This window comes from Pelophylax lessonae (assembly GCF_965119305.1).
Source record: "Pelophylax lessonae genome assembly, chromosome: 10".
Classification (NCBI taxonomy): Eukaryota; Metazoa; Chordata; class Amphibia; order Anura; family Ranidae; genus Pelophylax; species Pelophylax lessonae.
In genome coordinates, this window is record NC_138777.1 from 80,638,210 (window position 1) to 80,647,061 (window position 8,852).

Consider the following 8,852-nt stretch of genomic DNA (forward strand, 5'->3'; position numbering starts at 1 on the left):
AATTTTCCATCCCTCTGGAGGATCGGATCGGATGAAAACAGACAGGCGGTCAATTTTCATTCGATCTCCCATAGAGGAGAGCAAAGTAAGCGGAGACGTGTCATCCGGCTGCTCAACGGGGATTGGCGGATCGATCCCCGCTGAGCAAAACCGAGTCCCCTGGGCGGTAAGCCAGTGTGAACAGACCCTTATTTTTTATCTCAGATAAGAAGAAAATAACTCTTTATGAATTGAGCCCTCAGACACTACCCTTTGCCACCCTCTCCCTCCCCACATAAAGCATGAAATGTACAGTACCTGGGTGCTATGCTTTTATATAGTAGAAGTATATAACAATAATGCACATTAAACAGATTACGAATGACCCAAAAGGGCTAACTTATGGGAATAGGTTCACTTTAGCCTAGTCAGAAATATATCTGAGGAATAAAGTGTGGAGTTATTGGGGGCAAAGCATAGTTACAGTGATTTTATTCTTAGGTTGATGGAAACCTGTATGGAAATTTGTAGAGAGGGGCAGCAAAAGAGTAGTCAGGAGTCTTGCCACAGCATACATTGGAGAGGAGAGGGTCTTGTGAGTAAGCTGCTACATATGGAGATATTGAAGTGGTCAAGGCAAGATGGCATGTAGGCATGAACCAGGAGCTTATTATCCTGACATGTTTGTAAGGGGTGTATTTTGTTGAGGGTGCCAAGTAGAGGTGGCAGGACTTTGAAATGTCCTGGTTAGGAGCAATAAGGGGAAACGACTAAATTAAGGGGAGGGGGGGGGGGGCAAAGCAACCATTTTGTGTTGAATTATGACACAACCACTGACAGCAAGAGCTATCAGGGACTGATCTAAATCATGAAGATAATTTGTTTAGTGTAATGTAGGTTTATTTTTTTGGATTCTCCCAGACATCCATAACAAATGACTAATATACAATGTGAAATGATTTTAGGATTTGAGGTAGAAACACTGGTAGCGGATAGGTTGACAGCTGCATAAAGGTATTATTGGAGACTGCAGGAAGAGATACAGAGATACACTTGTCAGGAGAGATGGTTTAAGGCACAGAGCTCAGGGCTGAGCTTTGAGGAACTAAGAAAATAGACACCACAGAAAGAGATCTATTATACAGTGTATTGTATGTAGGGTACCAAGAGACAACAATATCTTCAAAAGGCAAGAACTCAGGGAGAGAGGTCAATCTTAACAAACTCAAAATACAGCACTGCAACATATAAAGCAGAAAATCTTCTTTAACAAAAAAGTCCTATGATTATAGCACAGTCCAATGAAATCTAATCTTGTTCTCCAACGTCACTCTTTTACTGTAAATCACCTCATGTTCCATACACCTCCACCATATTCTGCTCACCTGATGTGTTGACCCATAAAACGGGTCAGGGTGTGCCTTCCCCTGTAAAGGAATATTTTAAGCTGGATTGGCCTTAACCACGGTTAGATCTTTATTGCTGTGGCAAATAAAGATGTATTAAAGTAAAAAACATTTCTGTTTTATACTTACCTGAGCTGATCTCGATCCAGCGCTGTGCATGAGAGCAGCGGCTCTCCCGGCTTAGTCCTTCCTCACTAGGCAGATTGATAGCAGGACTAATGGCAAAATCTCTGACGAGGAGGCAGGGCCGAACCACCCTGTCTGTGTCAATGGACGCAGCCAAGGCGTATATGGGGTGAGCCTGCACAAGTGCCCCAATGGGAAGCAGCTTCCTGTGGGGGCAATCCCAGAAGAAAAGGAGCAAGGAGCTTTGAAGATGACCTGAAGGTTTATTATCACTTTAACATACAAGTGATTTAGAGCAGCAACTCACCCCCTCAGTCTTCTTTCGTCTGTATGGCTCTGTCCAGGGTTTCACTTAGGCTCTGTTCACAGGATGCATTTTGAACCACATCTCATTCGTGAACCAAAACATCATGGGGTCCCCCCAAATCCATACTAGACCCTTAGGTCTGGTATGGATATTTAGGGGAATCCCACGCCAAAATTATAAACAAAAATGGTGTGCTTCCCCCCCAAAATCCATACTAGACCCTTTTCTGAGGATGCAGCCTGGCAGGCCAGGAAAGGGGGAACGAGCGAGTGCCCCCCCCCGTCTCTTGAACCATAACAGGCCACATTTCCTCTACATGGGGGGATGTTTTGATAGGGGCAAGGGCCTCCTCCCCACAACCCTGGCTGGTGGTTGTGGGGGTCTGCAGGCTTAGCCCCTCTGTCCAAAAGCACCCCCCATGTTAAGGGCATGTGGTCATGCATGGTTCAGGGGGGCGAGCATGCAGCCTGGCAGGCCAGGAAAAGGGGGAGAGATGAGTGAGCGCCTCCCTTCTGAACCATACCAGGCCACACGCCCTCAACATGGGGGGTTGTCCCCCTAACATCAAGGGGATTACGGCCCCCCCAATCCATCCGGGTCTGGTATGGATTTTAGGGGAAACCCACACTGTTTTTTTCCCTGAAATTTTCATTGCCGGCATTCTTTTGTTTACATTTCAATTTTTGCTGTCAGTGGGGAAGCAAAAAAAAAAAACAGTAGTGGTACCCCCTAAAACCCCCCTCCTGAACCATACCAGGCCACATGCCCTTAACATGGGGGGGTGCTTTGGGGCGGGGGTAGGGGGGGCATGCATCGGTTGTTAAAGTGTTTGTTACCCTAAAAAAAGAAAAAATGTATCCTGTTCCCTTAAAGCATGTTATACAGAACAGTGCTTTTGCTATGTAATTTGCATCCCTGTATCACCTAAAAAACCTGGGTGATCCTGCCTGGTTCTGCCCTCCCCTCTGTAAACTGACCACGGTAAAGCATGGCTTCTGAACCCTGACACCGTGGTCAGTTTGCCTGCCTGCGTCATCCACAGCACTGCTTTCTGCTCTCTTGTGTCCTCCTCTGTCCTTCTCACCCCTTCCCTTCCTGCCTGTCAGCTCCGTGTCACGTCCCGCCCACCCCTTCTGAAAAAACTGTTAATGTGGTAATAATTATCCTTTTTTCAAAAGCCTGTCTGCCTCTCTCTCTCTGTTTTACTAAAGAGATGCTGTATATACCTAATTTCAGTGTGCTGCTCGGCGATCACGTTACCGGCCGTCTCTCTCTCTCTCTCTCTCTCTCTCTCTCCTCCTCTCGGCCCCTGCCCCCTGCAGCTGTCAGATGGGGAGAGGAGAGATCTGGCCAGTCACGTAATCGCAGAGCAGCACACTGAAATCAGGTGTTCACAGCTTTTTTTTTTATAAAACACATAGACAAAGGTGCACAGGCTTAGGAAACAAAGATGATTATACAAAGTCATGCAAGTGGCTTAACAACCACTTTACAACCCAGCAGCCGGCTTCCCGGCCCGCTCCTTAACAACAAGCTATTTTTCACACAGAATTCTAACTGTTCATAAAATTTGGAAATCGTTAGTAAGTTAATATACCAAACAAAATTAAACTAAATGAAACAAATTTCAAAACTAATCAACAAAATTAAGTTAGACATCACGAAGCTATCTAAAACGAAACAAATCTGCACGTCTATCTGAAATTGACGCTGAACCACTGAATAGCTGAAATTTGCACAGTACATGTGTAAACCCGGCCTTAGAGTGTCTCAAAGGAAATAATTGTGTCTTTAAGCTAGGCCTACCATGTGAGTATAGTCAGTAGCTGCTGTTGATTTTAGATATGCCTGTTTAACATATAAAAGTTAAATTCTTCCCATCATAATCATCATTATCTTGTATTTGTCATACATACTGTATTTGTGTACCTTGTATATCTCTATGCGTCACTATTCACAGCTTCTTATGGGATAAGAAAACACTTTGTTTGCCTATTATAAATAACCCAGTTCAGTAAAGCAGAGCACCATTAATGAAGAAATCTCTGCAAATTAAATTAATTTCTTGGGGACCCCCCAGGTCACCAAAACTCAAAACTAGTGTCACCATCTATTACTTTTCTGGGACAACCCAAAATTTGGGGATTTCTTTTACTTTCACTTTCAATAATAATGGTAAACAGGACAAATAGAGAGGGTGAATCTCCTTAACAGGGGCACAGACAGCAATACAAATTGACAGGGGCTCTAGAATCTCTCTCCACTCTGTCCAAAACTAAAAAAAAAAAAGTTTTGCCTTTAGTTATATTTTTAACCACTTCTGGACTGGAAGATTTCCCCCCTTAATGACCAGGACATTTTTTGCGATTCGGCACTGTTTTTTTTTAACTGACAATTGCATGGTCGTGCAACGCTGTACCCAAATACAATTGATGTCCTTTTTCCCCCACAAATAGAGCTTTCTTTTGGTGATATTTAATCACTACTGTTTTTTTTTTTTTTTTTTTTTTCTTGCGCTATAAACAAAATATAACAATAAATAAAACAAATATATACAAATATAACAATAAATATAAACAAAAACAAACAATTCTGAAAAAAGAAAAAACAATATTTCTCTTACGTCCTCTGACAGTCGCCGCCCACCCATTCAGCTTTCACTAGTGGGTAATGGCGCCTTCTGCAGGAGCAAGCTAGCCAAGCTAGCCAGTTTAAAAGGTTAATAAAAAACGTTTTTTATACCTATACACACCTCTAGGGGGCCATCCCTCAGCCATTATCCAGAACCAGATATCACTGTTCCTCAGTGTTGTCTGTGTTACAACGGCCTCCCTTTGAGAACATTAGAGATATTCCTCTGCCTGTGTTATCCCAGAATTATTCGCCTTATCTGGTGATTCATAGGGATAAAGTGGTCTTGCGACTAGTGATCGACCGATATAGTTTTTTTTAATGCCGATACCGATATTTTGGTCATCGTATATTGGTATTGGCCGATATCGGCCGATATTTTCGGACATGTAAAATTTTTTATTTTTTTTTGTAAATATACTCCTTGTGGAAGGATCTGGGAGTCTAAAAGATCCCAAACCCCTCCTCGGCACTGAAAAGCATTCAAAACGCCAAGTTTGGCTATTTTAAAATGCTGTCAGTTTTTTTAAATTCGGCGCTGAGTACCCGGAAATTATGTCATGACATCACTTCCGTTTTTTTACATGAAGACCGGTGGATGCGCACTTGTGGCAGGCATACTGGCTTTCACGGGGACACATCTTCATGCTACACCGGGTCTTCTCTTCGGCGGCAGCGGTGGAGGTAGGATGCCCGGGTCTCCCGATATATTGGTGTTGCCGATAATCGGTCGATCTCTACTTGCGACCAAATCAGTTTTATACCCAAGGTGGTCTCGCCTTTCCACCTCAACGAGGATATTGTGTTACCTTCGCTTTGTGTGAAGCCCAAGCATCCCAAGGAAGTGGCCTGGCATTCCTTGGATGTGGTTTGGGCGATCAGGCAAACGCATGTGTAAGCTGCAAGTCCCCTTCACGGCACCCTGTATTACTTGCAGTCCTAACACTAACAAATTTGAGTGTCTCCACAATGGAAGCACATGGTTGCTAATGAATGGATGGGAGACAGGTGAGACTGGAGTGGCCCAATCCTCCCCAAACCTGCTCCCATCAATGACTGGTATAAATATTACATAGCTCTAATTAGCTGTGTTGTAGAAAAGGTGCAAACTGAAATGGACTAGCTGAGAAGCATACACCTCCATCCTTTGGTAGATGCAGTGTAAACACAGAAAACAAGGAGATCAGCGCTAGCCTCAGTAGATATAGAGGAACCACAGCCAACATGAACCAATATAGTTTATTGAAAATTGATAGTTGAGAATAAAAATTGATAGTTGAGAATAAAAATCCAAACCGGTATGTGAAGTCCCTGATGGATGAGGGGTGTACACCAAGAATCGTTGCTGGATGGGGTCTGCTCTCTAATGGAGAAAGCTTGAGCTGGTTGATTGTGCAGCGAGGGGAGGGGAGCACACCGAACCAGCCGGTGTGCACTAACACTTCCTCCTTCTACCTCCTATGCTGCATACACCTTAAATTCCTCCTGAAAGATACCAGTGTACTTCCTGGTATGTGAGGCTGCCTAGGCACTCTCATCCTATAACCTAAAAATTGTATTCTTGCTGCAACCATAACTTATCACTAAACAACAACCCAAAATAAATTCTCCTGCCTCTAATGATCGCAGCGATTGCACATATGTGTATGTTATTTACCGTATGTACCTGTAGTAGGGCCCAGTAAAAGTAGTGCATATTTTTGTTTATTTATCCTACCTAAAACATACTAACACTAACTGATATGGATTAAAAATACTGTTTTTTATCTTAAATCCTACCTAAAATATACAGACACTGAACTTTGACCCTGTCCTTGACCTTTGACCCCTACATTGACCCTAAAACTAAGCCTGACACTGACCTTGATCAAACCTTGATATAGCTATTTTTTCTTTATTTTTTAAAACATATCATTATTATTATTATTATTTTTTTTTTTTTTTGGTACACGCTTTTGTTTGTTTACATCTTTTGAAGGAGTCTGCAAATAGCTGTTTTAACATGAATTATTTAGACATTGGCCACTGTTGACACCATCAGGAAACCCATTGTGAGGAACACTAGAGTGCATGCACATAGGCAGTAAGTAGCTGCAAAGAGATTGCAAGAGATCAACAAAAGATGAAACAAAGGTGGAAACAAGTATATTAATAAACCTAAAAAGGCAATTGTTTATAATACTCATGGTTTTAGAAAAATAAATGCTGTTCTTTTAGGGTTTTTATCTTTTTTTAACCACTTGCGGACTGCCTACCTGCAATGTACTGCCTGCTTCCGGGCTCAGGAATCGCCCCTGTTCCCACACCAGCAACTACCCACAGCCAAATCACACTGCTCTTACGAGACACGCGGGGCTGTCATTCATTCTGGATGGCACCCCCACGCACGTCAGCCTGCAGTGCATTTGCGGGTGTGGGAACCGCATGGAAATTGCATGGTCAAAAAGACTATTCAGTTCCCCTGCGGCCACGTTTTTAAAAAGGTGCATGCACATTTGTCCTACAGTAAAAGCTGTGCCTGAGAAAAACGCTGGATGCACTGGTGTGAATTGAGCCTTTCTACACAGCTTCAGTCAACGGCACCTAGATGACGGTGAAGTCATTCCAAAGGTCTGGGGAATGTAGAGTTCTCTAAATCTTGCTGAGAAAAAAATTCTCAGAACTGTGCTGAAGTGTCTTGTGAGATTTGAAGGTTTTTTTTACCATTCCCTGGGATTTAATTAACAAGAAGGTGATATCATCCCCTGAAACATAAAAGCCATCTTTTTTCCATGAGTGTGACTTTTAAAAAGAGTATGTTGCTGTTCAATAATGGGGAAAGGGGGACCTTAAACAGTGGACCTTGCACAGAAGGTGACAAGACTGCGATCAAGTCAAGATTGGATGACACAACGAACATCAAGAATGTGATTGACATAACTAAACAACTCAAAGAGTCATTAAGCTTTGTACTGAGAGTTTCTTTGTAGGGACATAGAGGACAAATCTTGCAAACAAAGAAGGTATTTATTTATCTTTGGGTGAGGCTCTCAGGCAGGTGTCTGAAAAGTACATGTTGTCTTGTGGTAACAGAACTAGTTTGCATGTTATATGCTAATGGAACTCTGAGTTCATATTTTGACACCATCATTTTTTAGTTCCTTCCTATACGCTAAAGCTGGCCATACATGGATTTGAATTTTGCCAGCACAGCAGGAACCAGATGAATTTAAATCCATGTATGGTCGTTCATGTAAAATCAGTTTATCGATCGACTTCTCATAAACCAGCATCAGTTCTTTTCATTAAACTCACTGACTGAATAAAAAAAACTGACCCACATAGGGGAAGCTTAATGCCACAGGATGACTTATTACTTTTTGGAGGAGAGTGTGATTTAATTAAAACTCTACATGTCACTCCAATGCAACACAAGAGAATTACAAAAGGGTCTTTAGAGAACCTTTATGATAAGACCAGTATTTAAAGTTTTGGAATGCACTGGTTTACTAAATACACTATTATTTAAGGATGTATTGAAATCTATTTTAATAATTTGTTTTTAAAAATACCATGAATATATTATAATAAACAATTAAATCACCAAAAATGTGAAAAATGCAGGTTTAGTTTGTTTGATCCATAGCACTTTTTAAACAATTAAATGAACGTGCACCTTTTGTAACATGTTACATGTTACACCCATATTCAGGGTGTAACAGATGTATCGCCCCCGCACCCCCTGATCCCCCATTGTGAGAGCGAGCGGGGGATATTCTCCCCCCCCCCCCGGCTCGCTGTCACAATCTAAAGAAACCTGGCTCTCTGCAGACTGAATACCAAGAAATTAGTGATGAGTGGTCTTTTATCGCTCAGTTGTCCGTGTAGAGCCGGCAGGGGACAGCTGAAGCTGGGACCAGTGCTGCAACCATCTAGGTGAGTATGATTGTTCATTTTTTTCTATTCCCAAACTTCTTTTTTAAACACTTTACTATGTGATGAAGTCACAATGTGGCAAAACATGTTGGGGACCATACACTTACACACTTATATGTTGTTTCGGATGGAGTACTTTACAGATTTGCTTTTGAAGAGAGCTGTGCAATTTTGGAAGTAGAATAAGGATTTACAAGAAAAGACCAGTTTGTAAGTCTATAAAAGTAGAGTAAATGGGCAAGGTTTACCAGCAATATTTTTTTGAGTAAAGGAAATTGATTGAGAAGATACTGAGAGCAATAGGGCTGCAAGGAGGATAGACATACAGTAAGAGGAATGACAAAGTGGTTTATAGGAATCATAGAAGAGAAAGTCAGGTTGTGAGCCTGCAGTAAACCTAAAGAATAGAGATGACAACATCAATGCTCAGATGCAGACAGCACTCACATGCAGCTGCTGAACCACATGATTGCTTGTTACATTGGGTC